Genomic DNA, 13,042 nt, shown 5'->3' on the forward strand with positions numbered 1-13,042 from the left:
GAGTCTTGCAGAGAATAAGTGCCAGGAAACAAAGCTCACTAACTGACTGGTGGGGCTTTGACACAATAAGTTGGGGAAGATTTCAGACGTGCCACAGCTCCTGGAGCACAGCTTTTGCCCCTGACCCAAACGGAAGCCATTTTGTGGCTGGGCTGATGCTACTCAATGTAGTGTCAGCAAGGCCCAACAACCCACATGCTAACCACACCACTTTGGGAAAAGGATTTTGAGACCCCTCCAGGTTTCCATTACTCAATGTTTTTGAAGGTGGCCCAGAATAACCGGCCATGCCTTGGCTACATGTCCAGATGGTTGGGTTTACTTCTGCTGGTTTTCTTTTATTCAAAGTCCTCTTGCCAGGCTTCAAATGCTTCATCCCTACAGTATGAATAATACTAACGTCTTGCCCAACTATGCTTGCAGGGCTGGGGAAGACTAAGGAAGAAGAAAGAGGCAAACGATACCAAAAAGGAAAGCTGCTATGAAACGGTTTCTATCCAGGTTGGATTTCAAAACTTATGAGCAGGGATCTACATTTGCACAGGATAAAAAAGGAATATGAAAATTGGTTTAACTACAGAATGATCTGAGAAGAAACAGAGGGGAAAGTTGAGGTTGAGCTACACATATATTTTCTCAACTCTATTTTATTTTGCTGCCTTTAGGCATTAAACTAAGCATGCAAAATAAGAAGTGACCTGGAGATCTTTTCTTCTTTCCACCCCCCCCCCCCCAATATTTTAGTTTGCAGAGCAAACCAGAGGATTTTAAAATGATCAGTTAGATACCTTTTGGCGACAAAATTTCTGTGATTTACAACTGATTATCAGATTTGTCAATCACCCCGGATGTTACATTTGTTTTTGGTGTAAGAAAAAGTTTCTGTTAAGTCACAGTTAACCAAAAAGTTTACCTGTCATAACAGTTAAAATTTTAATTCAAGCTAAAAAGCAGACATGTTCCAGTTTTAGAGATGGCAACTTCATTTGCAAAATTTTATCGATACATCTTTTGTTTTACAGACTATCGTTGACTTCAGAGAGTTTTCCTTTTAGGGCATAAAACAAAATGATTTCTCAGAGAAATATTACACTCACTAGAGTTTCCAATACATATATAATTTATCTGAATAGGATTCTACCCAAACTGAAATTACTGCTGTTAAAACAGCTGGACCGATATTAAAATAGCTAAATGAGGGTTTCATTGAAATCATTGTAAACAAAATTTAAATTCCCATACCTGGTAGGAATTCAATTGACAACAACTGAAAGATGTATCACACTTTGGTAAACACAAGTTGATTTCTGTGTTCTCTTAAATTATGATAATTATAGCTAGTTTCCTCTGAAGAATATGTTTTCGTGTATATTATCCCATTTGTTACGATAAGATCCCTGTAAGGGACAGATGTAACAGTCTTCAATTTACAGATGAGGAAAGTGAGGCGCAGATGGCCAAATTCGCCTGAAGTAAAGTTGGACCACCGTACTGGCTTCCACTGAGACTTTCTGATTTTGATGTTAAATTCTTTGCTTACACGGAAGGAAGGGTGTGCACAATACATAGGAAATGGCAACTGTTGCCCAGTCCCTTCCTTCCTTCCTTCCTTCCCTCCTGCCTTCCTTCCTTCCTTCCTTCCTTCCTTCCTTCCTTCTGAAAACAAGAGTAAGAGGTCATTATATACCAGTCCACCCATAAAATGGAGGCAAGCCTCATACATGTTGCTATCCATCCGACAGTATAATTATGGACAGATGAATTAGCAGCAGAGCTCCTTTGGTCGTAAAAAATAATGTAACTCAGACTAAGTGCTGGAACTATCTGACACTTAGGCTTCCAATCTTATTCAAAACCTTGTCTGTCTCAGTTTAGATAAGAGAAAGTGTGATCTTATTCAGGAATTGCAAAGTTTCGAACTTCCATGTCAGCTCCTATGATTGGAAAGGGCTGACCAGGGTCCTGGTTGAAAAGGATTGTGACGTCAGGTCAGGACTCAATGTGAAAGAGTGTTGCGACCCATCAGGCATATCCTGTCATGGACGTAGGTCAGCTGGGGCAGCAGAAAGGATAGGAGGTAATGATAAGGATGTGTGTCAGCTATAATAAGCTGCTCCGAACCCTAGTGGCTTCAAACAACAACCATTTATTTGTTTATAATTCTGTATTTGGTTTGGGTTTGGCTGGGCAGTTCTGGCTTTGGCCATGGGTTACTTAATCAACTACTTTCAACTGGTGTCTGGCCTGGGGCTGATGATTCAAGATGGCCTCATTCACATGCCTGGCGGTTAATTGAAGTTATTGACTGGAGCAATCTCGTTCTTTTCTTGTGGCCCCTTCATTTGGATAGGTTGAATTATTTTAAATGATGGTGGTAGTGTCCCATGAAAGCAATCCTCATTGTTTGTACAAGTGTTTATCAAGCCTTTGCGCGCATCGCCTTTGCTGATGTCCCATTGGCCAAGAAAAGTCACATGGCCAAGCTCCCTCAACATGGCCGGGAACTATACAGAGGCCTGGATACTGGACAGTATGAGTCACAGGATGCGCGGTAAAAGGACATCAGCGCTTTTGCTCTTGCATTTTCAGGATTCGTTGTCGCACAATATTTCAGAAAGCTTTATGAAAGGAGACGACCTCGTTATAATGGTTTAGTTTACTGAACACATATTAATTGCAAAGTATTTTATGGAGAATACTGAAGCACAAAGGTCAAGTTCTCACCTTTTAGGAACGGATGGTAAAATAAGGAAGATGAATCAGGTACAGAGAACAATAACAACAACAAAACATACAAAACAGGTGGGTTTTCATAAATATTTTATGAGTTTCCTAGGCGATGAGTGCTATAGGACTTCATGAGAAGGAATGCCCCCTTTGGGGAAATCTGAGAACATTTTATGAAGATCATATGTAAAGCCAGCCTGGAAAGATAGATCAGATAAAGATAAATTTGTTTTAGTCCAAAAGTACTCCTTTTTTTTATCCTAGAAAATTTGGAGAAAAGGAAAAAAACACGCAAAGACTCTTCATTTTCACCATGCTTATATGCATAAACATAGATACATTGAAAATGTATTTAAGAATGCAATTTTGTTAATAACAACACATTGCAACTATTTTCTACAAAATTAAATCGTTTTATTACTTTCCCCTTAAATGGCTGCAGTGCATTCCAACTAATGTTATGTACCATAAATAATTTAACTGTCTATTGATGAATATTTAGGTTATTTATTTCCCTGTCCTAAACAATGCTGCAATAAAAATCCAGCAGGCGAATCTTAGCTAATAATTTCCTAGGGAGAAAGTCCTAAAGGTGAAATAATTAAATCAAAAGGTATATCAATCTATTTATTTAAGACTTTTTAGTGTAATGTATGCCAAATTACGTACTTGGAAAAGCTACACCAATTTATGGTTTTATTGCTGGAAGAGTTGCATTATAGTAGAGCTATAATACCTCACCAACGTGGGTGTTATAATTGGGGTTTTTATTTTTCAGTTTGAGGTTGAAAAACTCACGCCTAATCTTAACTAGTGCTTATTTAATTACAAAAATCCTGACCCTTTCCATATGTATTTATTGAAAATTTGCTTATTTTCTGTGAATTCGTTAGTTCCAAATCTTTACCCTTTTCCTTGGTGCTGCTAATCTCTTCTAAGGCATAAGAGAGCTCTTCGTATATTGAAACTAATAACCAGGGGTGCCTGGGTGGCTCAGTCGGTTAAGTGTCTGACTCTTGTTTTTAATTTTTTTTTTAACGTTTATTCATTTTTTGAGAGACAGAGGGAGACAGATCATGAGTGGGGGAGGGAACCGAGAGAGAGAGGGAGACACAGAATCTGAAATAGGCTCTAGGCTCTGAGCTGTCAGCGCAGACCCTGATGAGGTGCTCGAGATCACGAGCCACGAGACCATGACCTGTGCCAAAGTTGGATGCCTAACCACTGAGCCACCGAGGCACCCCTTGAAAAGTATGACATAAACTTTGCATTTCTTTCTTTCTAGAACATTCGTTGTTTTCTTTTCTCACATTTAAACTTTTATCTATTTGTAATTTATTTATTTATGTTTATTTATTCATTGGAGTGTAGTTGACATAATCTCACCTTAGTTTCAGGTGTACAACATAGTGATCAGACACATCTATATGTCACGCGGTGCTCGCCATAGGGTAGCCGCCGTCTGTCACTATCCAACGCTATTACAGTACCATTGACCATATGTCCTATTCTGTACCTTTCAACCCCATGACTTATTTTGATGTGTGGTACACTCTAAAGTCTAACCTATGTGTGTGTGTGTGAATGTGTGTATGGGTGTGCGCCCACACATGCAAATGGTTAGATGATGGAACTAGCTGCATCCATTGAACGTGTTCATGGATAAATAAAACTATTGTGAGCAGAGAGGCAACATGGCTCATCTGGTTGTAGAAAATATAATAAGAAAACATAAATAGGTAGGGGCTAGGCAAAATCAGCTTAGGGGCTACTCATGTGAATTGGTCCATTCTTACAAGTTGATTCTTAGAAAGAAAGCCACTTGGGGAAGGGATAAGGTGGTAAGAAGTCTTGAATGGCCAAGACGCATAGATAAATTTGTCCAGGGGAATCTGAAGTCTTTTCTTCTGTAGGAATTAGAGATTATTAAGGTACAGACCACCGCCACATGGATGGGAGGGGAGCAGGTTGATGGCACTTGACTACCGCTGACTGCATGAACCTGATGCTTCATGGGAGCTGATGCGGAACATTTGTTTCCTTCTTATAGTGCAAGCCCTCCAAGAGATACTATGGCCCTATGAACTCTATTTGCACTTTCACCCACATCTCACTGCTTCCAGAGCCATATCAAGGGACCCTGGGGCCGTTTGGAGCCTGAGTGTTCCTTCTTTACTGGGTATGGCAGAGAGGTCCTCCCCTGCCCCTCCTGTCTGCTGGCCTCACTCTCTGCAGGTGCCACTCCATTTTCCCACACACTGAGGGAAGCTGCAAGGACCTTGTGCCATGGCTCTTCTCTTTCTCTAATTCAGGCCTTCAGGGAAGATCTAGAATATTTCTTCAGGGGAGGATTAGAAATAAAAAAGTGCTGGTTTTATCTTGAAATTGTTGGCATGCTTCATACTCACTGAGAACCAGAGCAGCTTGCTTGATGAGAGAGGGCTCTGAAGTTATTTGAACTAGACTGGGTTCAAGTCCTATCTCTGCCACATGCTTACTATTTGACCTTGAGCTGGTGATTTAAGTCCCCTAAGACTCCGTTTCCTCATTTATTCAATTGAGAACACTAATGGGCTCTACCTGGGGCAAATAATACTCTGCCAGGAGCTTCCTCTCAATATCTCCAGCTAAGAGAATCAGATTTTGTTCAGGTTTTGAGGAATGAAGTACTCAGGGAAAGTGGGCTCTTCTCCCAGTGTCAGGGGATGAGACTCGATAGGACCAGGTCAACTGTAGCAATCCCGTTACCCTCTGCCCACGTTGGTTAAGAGATGGACACATGATTTCATTATGGCTGATGGGGGCCTGAGAGAAGTCCGTCGGGGATTCTGGGAAGATTTGTTCCCCTTTTGATAAAGAGATAAGATATATCTAGACGAAGTTCTCTTTCTTCCTTCTTAACTTTGGAGGTGTTGTCTGAAGACTGGATGCTTCGGGCTGCAGCAGTCAACTTGTAAGCACGAGGGGAAAGCCAAGAGCTTTACAGAAAAATAGTTCCAACAGCTTGATATTATTATAAGTGAACTATTAACCTTGGCCCTGCCTTATTCAGTACTTTGTTTTCCCAAGGTAATAAAAAGCCTTATGGGCCTGAAAGTCCTCAGTAGGTATGAACTAGTATTATATCGTTATTACTCTTATTACAATTATTACAATATATTCAATCTATAGTAACGACCAGGCTCTGAACATAATATTCAAGAATACCAGAAACTCAGGAGAGAGAAGATGGGGAGATAGATGGATAGACCTGTGCAAAACTATTTGTAATGCAGGGAATTAGCAAATTCCAGACAAGGCCATTGCTTAGTTGAGGATGAAGTTCGTTGTTAAAGGCGAAGCACTGAAGATATAAAGCGAGTTCTCTTGGTTTAAGTCATGGTCCAGGACAGGGCTGGTGCCACCACGGCACTCAGAGTGGAACCCACTGGAAAGGAGGGTGTTAGCACCAGCAGAGTGAAATAAAATGTACCACTGAGTTAAAAACAACGCCCGTCAACAAGGTTTAACCTAAAAATTTACCAAGGTTTTCAGGAACAATCTTATGAAGATTCTCAATTCCTCAGCTACTGTGGGATCAAAAGGTTAAGATTAGCCATCACCCCTTTGTTCAAAATTACTGCTAGTGTATTTTTCTATGAAGAGCTATGAACGATCCGCAAACTTCCGTAGAAAATTGACTAGTGGTGTCGAGGAAGTGGTGTCAGTGGAGCTAATTAATATCTGAATCATTTTGAAACAGGACAAGTTTGGAAACATCTTATATTCAAATTCCTTAAAAGGAGGGGAAATAAGATGACAAAATAATTTTTCTTTTTTTTTAATTATTTTTAAAAATATAATTTATTGTCAAATTGGGTTCCCTACAACACCCAAAACTCATCCCAACAAGTGCCCTCTTCAATGCCCATAATTTCTCAAAAAAAATCTTGGAGACGGGGAGGCGCCTGGGTGGCTCAGTTGGTTAAGTCTTCGACTCCGGCACAGGTCACCATCTCATGGTTTGTGTGTTCGAGCCCCGCATCGAGCTCTCTGCTGTCAGCACGGAGCCCACTTCGCATCCTCTGTCTTCCTCTCTTTCTGCCCCTTCCTCACTCTCTCTCTCTCTCTCAAAAATAAATGAACACTAAATTTTTTTTTTAAATCTTGGTAGGCGTATTTTAAGAGCAGTGGTAGCTCAGCATGTGGATGAACTGTAGAGACGTTACAAAATAACACATTTGTTTACCAAATTATGCTGTTTTGTTTCTCACCACCTCATGCAGTGAAATACTGTATTTCTCCACGTACCTCACTAATTCTTGCGGTTTCAGCGTTTTTATTTTTTCCTATTTTGATCACTATTGCCAGCTTCCTGTCTACAGACACCTTCTCAGCATATGTACCCTTACTGCAAATGACCACCGTTCTTTTGTGTCCACATATTCCTTCAATTAAGTCATTTTTAATGTTTATTTATTTATTTTGAGAAAGAGAGAGAGAGCAGGAGGGACAAAGAGAGAGAGAGAGAGAGAGAATCCCAAACAGAACCTGATGGGGGTCTCAATCCCAGGAACCATGGGATCATGACCTGAGCTGAAATCAAGAGTGGGGCAGTCAACCGACTGAGCCACTCAGGTGCCCCATGTTGGGTTCCTTTTGACACTTAGGTCTGTCAGTGGTTTTCTCGAAGTACTCTAAGTACCATATCTTCTCAGGGCAGCCTGCCTACTGCTATCTTTGGGGTGAGTTCTACAGGACACCTTTTCCATGAAGATCACAGCTCCTGCCTTCAAGTTTAGAGAGACAGGTGAAATGCTTCCTGTTAATTTTGCATTAGGACTTTTATTTTTTTTTTCTCCTCTTTCCACATCTTTCTATCAAATCCTCACAGAGACCACTGGTGAGTGTCAGGCAGGATCCGTTGATTTACGTTTCTGAAACATGGTTGTTTCCTTTGAAGAGATTGCTTAGGAAGAAAGAGCGAGCCTGGAACAAGAGGGGTCAGTTAGTAAGCGGTGCAGGAGGGGATTGTGATTTGTAAAAGAGATGTGAATGGAACTGAGATGGAGTTTGAAGTTCGAATAAGCAGTATGTTGATGGATCTGATGTGAGTGTAAGAAAGCAAGGAAAGGAGGCTCCAGGAAGTGGATCTATAGATGTGTCATGTAATGTACATGGGAACCCTTACACAGAAAACATAGTATCTCTTTCCTTGTTGTCTCAAAGACGGGGATAAGATGTCAATCAAGTTAAAACAGAAAAAAAAGGAAGAAGATCAAGCTCCGAAGAAGTTCATATGAAAAATGGTGTGGGTATTTTTGATCATGATCAAGATAGGTTGCGGTGTGCATAAAAAGCAAATACATATTTTCAAATATATATATATATATATATATATATAGGCAAATCACTCCCTCAATACCAGTAGCTTAGCAATAAAATAATCAGTTGGTCACGTGAGTCAGGTGGCCCTTGTCCATTTTGAACATGAGACCTCTAAGGTGGCCACTAGGGTGGAAGAGAGAGATGACGGGACAATGTTGGCTCTTCATTACTTCAGCCAGGAAGTGACACACTTCACTGTTGTTCAGAATCCTTTCACCCAACCTAGTTGCAAGCCCCCAACCTAACTGAAAGAGAAGGTGCAACATACAAGGGAGCCCACGGAATGTTTGGATAGTCTCTCCATACCAGATGAGTCAACAATGAGTCCATTAAAATTGCAGGCTGACATTGTAGAAATAGAGACAGGATCAAGGTGGGGAGCAAGCTGGCTGAAGCCTGTGTCCGTCAAAATGGTGGGGTCCCCCTCCATATTGAAAGAAGACTGATTTGAGCTCATCTGGGGAGAGTGTTGAGTTGGTGAAGGTCCTCTCACTAAGAGGACTGGGTGGAGGGACATGTAGCATGGAGATTAGGACACTAGGGGATGAGGCACAACTATCTTCTTCAACTACCTGCTGATGTATTATTCCACCTTACTCCAGAAATGGCTGGAAGATTCCAAGTAAATGGGTAAAGGAAACTTCTACTTCCAACTAGAATGCTGTTTCTAGAAATACAGTGAGTGAGCTTCCCATATTCTAAATCACTCAGACCACTGCTGGGCACTCATTTATTAGCAGTATTATGAGTGCATTTCTGCAGTGAGTGAAGTAAATGACCTCTGCGTATTTCCGATTCGAGAATTCTCAGAGTCACTTATTTGTTGTTGTCTCTTTCAACACGTTTAGCTTCTTTGGATTTGAAAATACGTAGATAAGGATGGTGACACACATCTTTCCTTATAACTTTGTTATTTTTTTTGTCCTCAGAATTACAATTCGGTCACTTCAATAACTGGAAGTGTGCTCACCCTACATTTTCACATGTCTGTTAGAGATCTGGAAGTGCAATGAACTCAGCTCATTTACCTTACTCGGTCCCACGCTGACATCCATGGTGCCCATATATTTTTTTAAATTTTTTTTTAACATTTATTCATTTTTTGATAGAGACAGACAGAACGTGAGTGGGGGAGGGGCACAGAGAGAGGGAGACACAAAACCCGAAGCAGGCTCCAGGCTCTGGACTGACAGCACAGAGCCTGATGTGGGGCTCGAACTCACAGACCGCGAGATCATGACCTGAGCTGAAGTCAGAAGCTTAACCGACTGAGCCACCCAGGCGCCCCTAGTATGTTTTTAACATCTGTAGCATTTGACAAAGGAAACTGCACGAGATGAAGACATCATTTTCTCTCTTTCTTTCTTTCTTTCTTTTCAATTCGAAAGTCTATTTCCTTCTGGTCTCTTATTTTTAAAATCCTGCAAATCTATAGCTATAGCCTTAAGTTACAAGAGCTCAATTGTTTTATTACATCGGGGTCATTTAAATGCCTAAGGTCCGTCTTTGTGCACCCTCTCCTCCCTTTCTTCTGTCATGTAGAAAGAAGCATCCTCCCTCTCCCCAAGTCAATGTGAACCACCTGAATTTTGATTTTATTTTTTTTTCTGCCTCCTGTAGATTATTCCCTTAATTCCTTTCCTTCTTTCCTTCCATCACTGTCTTTTAACTGGCTTCTTTACCTCTTTGTGGCAAGGGACCAACTTTCACTGACATGTTTAGAGTAAAAACTAAACATTTTCCCTCAACTCTGCTGTTGCCTGAAGGTTCCTCTCTCCCTCCCACACAGCTCACGTCAGTGCTCTGCCTTTCCCTCAGATTACATATGCTCAAAGTTTATCTCTTTAATTTTTCCTTCCCTCTTGATCGACCTGGGAGGCATCTCTCTGGCCATCTGACTTGGCAGTGCCGTCATTAATCCAAGTCCCAATTAAGTAACTTGTGCACTGTTACAACAGCCTTCTTTCTGCTCTGGTTAGTGGCCAACTTTTGACTGTTCTGGTCTGTTCTACACACATTTATCAGATTAATTCCCCGCCCCTACCACCACCAAATACCTCTGATTCCGTCATTGTCATTCTCCTGACCAGAACCCAGACTCCCCAACAGACTACTGTAAACAAATTTGTAAGCTACATGGCTGTCTTTGAAGGTTTTATCCTCTTTTCCAGCCTCATCTTGAACCCCTATCCATAATGAGGCCAATATAGCCGCCCTTCCCCAAAGACCCTCCGTACTTAATCTTCCTGCATTCTTCTTACTTAATCTGTCCTCTCCCCACTCACATTCCCTTGTCCAAAGAATAGTGACCTTAACAAGCCTTTGTCTGAAAGAGTTACAGACTCTCTGACCACACATCAATTTGTTTGTATCTGGGCATCTTGCCTATGGTCTGTGCTTCACGCCCCTTGAGGGCAAGAATGATGTTTATTTGTCTGAAGCACTCATAGCTCCTAGTGAAGGACCGTGCAATTAGCAAACCAACCAAACAATTGCTGAGTAAAGAAGACATCTACCCCTTCTTTTTATCTAATGCAGCTGGTCTATAAAACTGGGATACATCTAGATCCTTTAAACTTGTTCTTGTTTGGTATACAGTCTTTTATGTTTGAATCTGAGAAATTTGTATACCTTTATTTTCTCCTACAGGGGTAAGTCGGTTGTTATTGCTGTTGTTGTTCTTATTGTTGTTGTTGTAGCAGTTGTTGTTGTCGGTGGTGGTGGTATTATGGTCATCATTCTCTAGGAGCGCTTACAATCTCCTGTTGTTTGGTGAAGAAGAATTATTTTCAGTGTGACTCCCCAGGATTTTCAGATATTACCTGGAGTATTTTTGTCATCATTATTAACTCCCGATACAACTTTTATTTCCCTCAAGGCCAGTGCTTATTTCCTTTTGTCTTTAAGCCTGGAATCCTCCTGCGGGGTTCTTCATTCCTTACAGCAATAAATATGTGAACTACTACCTCTGGATTTTAAAATTATAGTGCTGAGTCAATGTTGTGATTCTTTTTCTTTTTCTTTCTTTCTTTCTTTTCTTTTTTTTTCTTTCTTTTTTCTTTTCTTTTTTTTTTTTTAGAGAGAGAGAGAGAGAGAGAGAGACAGAACAAAAGCAGAGCAGGGGCAGAGAGAGAGAGGGAGACACAAAATCTTAAGCAGGCTCCGGGCTCTGAGCTGTTAGCACAGACCCCAACACAGGGGCTTGAACTCACGAATTGAGAGATCGTGACCTGAGCTGAAGTCAGACGCCCATCTGACTGAGCCACCCAGGTGTCCCAACGCTGCGATTCTCACACTTCCCTCCTAGCCGAATGACAGTTGGACTTTTAATGTTAACTAGACTCAGCCAAAAGAATGCTTAGAAATTTGTTCAGACCGGTGAAGCCCCAAACAACAAAGCTCCAGACTTCTATTTTCAACATATCCAATGATTCTGATAGTAACTATTCCATTTCCCCCACACTGGATTAACCTTGTTTGGCATCTCCTATCAATTTGTAGTTTTGCCTTTTTTGAAGGTGATTTATTTCTATTTATTTATTTATTTATTTATTTTAGAGAAAGAGAGAGAGAGAGAGGGAGATTGCACTCGGAACAGGGCGGGGGGAGGAGAGAGAATCTTAAGCAGGCTCCACACTCAGCATGGATCCTGACGTGGGGCTCAATCCCATGACCCTGGGATCACGACCTGAGCTGGAATCAAGAGTTGGGGTCTCAACCGAATTAGCCACCCGGGCCCCCCTCGAAGGTTTCTAAGGATTTAAACAAACTCGATAACCATTCTTCTAGTTAACTCTCCTACACCTTTGAGAAGAAATCTGCGAATAAATGCTCGTTCCCTTTAAAACATGAGAAAAATAGGATCGCATCTTGCAACAGCAAAACAAGTTAGATAGCATAACTGAATTCATCTAAATAGCATGAACTCGTATGCACAGTGGGCCCACGATAGTACTTGTTAAATTCAGTCACTTAACAAATACTAATTCTCCCAGTCACAATGTTCAATAAGGCCCCTTCCTTCCTTCTATCCTGTGGATTTCACTGTTCACTGGGTGGAGACAGGGAAATAGGGGATCACTTATAAAAGACTCTTTAACAAGGCTTGTACCGTAACTACATAACGGAGGGTGTGCCCAACTTTGCTACCGACTTTCTAGAGAAGAAGGAAAGTGAATTGCATTTTAAACCATAAATAGGAATTTTTAAAACGTTGGAAAAGGTTGGGGGAGAGAAGATAGTCTTAGAGAGAGTGGGGCATGTACCAAAGCATCAAGTTGTGAAAACAATTCGGTCAAATTGCACACTGGATGGCAAACTGTGACTAAGAGCCTCCGTATTTATTTGCTTCCTTTTCAGAGGAATAGGAGGCTGCAGATGAGGCAGAAAAGGCATGGCTTGGCAGAGGGAAACAAGGAGGGTGAGCTACTGTTGGAATCCAGGGAAGAGAGGGTTTTGGTTTCGAGAAATACAACTGGTTTCATAAGGTGCAACATTGGCAAGCATACAAGACAGTGACTGTGGAAGGCTCGAGTCAGTTTCTGGGGAGGTCTTGAAAGATATATTAAAGCAATTTGGACTTTGCATTCTATTATCAGTGGTTCTTAGCCAGGGTGGGCACTATCCATGGAGCTCTTAAAGTCTTCTGATTTGGATTTAGTAGACGCCCAGAAGAGGGCATCTGCACTCCCAGAAATCCACAGAAATGCATATGTCATGTATCCCAGGCTAGGACCCAGAGGGGTGCTGAGAAGTCATTGTGTGCACCATACAAGCAAGAAACGGAACCACGGTTTCATTCCAGGAAGATCATTCTTCACTCCAGAGCAATGGTTCTCAACCCTGGCTGTACAATAGAACCCCCAGGAGACCCTTTCAACGCACTGAGGCACAAGACCCATCCAAGGCTAAGTCAGAACCTCCTTTGGTGGAGCCTGAATTTCTGTAT

At 41.4% G+C, this 13,042-nt stretch overlaps 1 long non-coding RNA gene across 1 annotated transcript; it reads left to right on the plus strand.

Annotated features, from left to right (window-relative positions):
- The first annotated feature begins 2,025 nt into the window (after window positions 1-2,025).
- Window positions 2,026-12,633, plus strand: LOC122215005. The gene is made up of 3 exons (XR_006200189.1): window positions 2,026-2,077; window positions 2,590-2,802; window positions 12,454-12,633. It is a non-coding gene; the product is annotated as an uncharacterized LOC122215005 (long non-coding RNA).
- The last annotated feature ends 409 nt before the right edge of the window (window positions 12,634-13,042 follow it).

Source organism: Panthera leo, chromosome A3 (assembly GCF_018350215.1).
Source record: "Panthera leo isolate Ple1 chromosome A3, P.leo_Ple1_pat1.1, whole genome shotgun sequence".
Lineage (NCBI taxonomy): Eukaryota > Metazoa > Chordata > Mammalia > Carnivora > Felidae > Panthera > Panthera leo.